Raw genomic sequence first — 542 nt, 5'->3', positions numbered from 1 at the left:
CTAAAGGACAGAAAGGAAGCCAAGGTACAGAAATCACTTCAGGTCAAACTACATGATACAAGTAAACTGTTCAGATTATTTTGAGTGAGTGAGTATCTGTATGTAAAATGTGTGATCAGGTGAACATGGGATGGAGGGGCAACCAGGTATCAGGGGTCGTGAGGGCCCAGCTGGCCCCAGAGGTGAGCCAGGAACTGCAAGCTTTGGACTCAAGGGTGACAGAGGTACGGCTCACATTGACAGCAGCAAAAAAGTTGTGTGCTCATTAGTGATACAAATAGCAACTAATTTATCTTGATTAAAAAACAATGTGTCACTACAGGATCTGATGTGTTTGGTTTATGTAGGTGCTCCTGGAGAGCCTGGGGTTCCTGGGTCTGTGGGACCTGCCGGCCAGATGGGACAAAAAGGTGAAATCACTGAACATAAATCATTGTCCCTTTTGTTTTCATGTTTAGATAAATGTCACATAAAATTATCTAAAAAGGAGCATCTTCAATGTACAGCACCAGGTGGCAGCATTGAGTCAGTTGCAAATGCTG

The 542-nt window shown here is 43.7% G+C and overlaps 1 long non-coding RNA gene across 1 annotated transcript; it reads left to right on the top strand.

The window, feature by feature from the left end:
- LOC111650244 (uncharacterized) lies at window positions 1–428 on the top strand. Its single transcript, XR_002760380.2, has 3 exons — window positions 1–24; window positions 120–224; window positions 348–428. It is a non-coding gene; the product is annotated as an uncharacterized LOC111650244 (long non-coding RNA).
- Window positions 429–542: the final 114 nt, after the last annotated feature.

This window comes from Seriola lalandi, unplaced genomic scaffold, assembly GCF_002814215.2.
Source record: "Seriola lalandi dorsalis isolate HSWRI2012SDOR001 ecotype SW California unplaced genomic scaffold, Sedor1 jcf7180001966724, whole genome shotgun sequence".
In the NCBI taxonomy this organism is placed as follows: Eukaryota; Metazoa; Chordata; class Actinopteri; order Carangiformes; family Carangidae; genus Seriola; species Seriola lalandi.
Note: the sequence above shows the minus strand (reverse complement) of the source record. Positions and strands in the feature narration are given on the sequence as shown.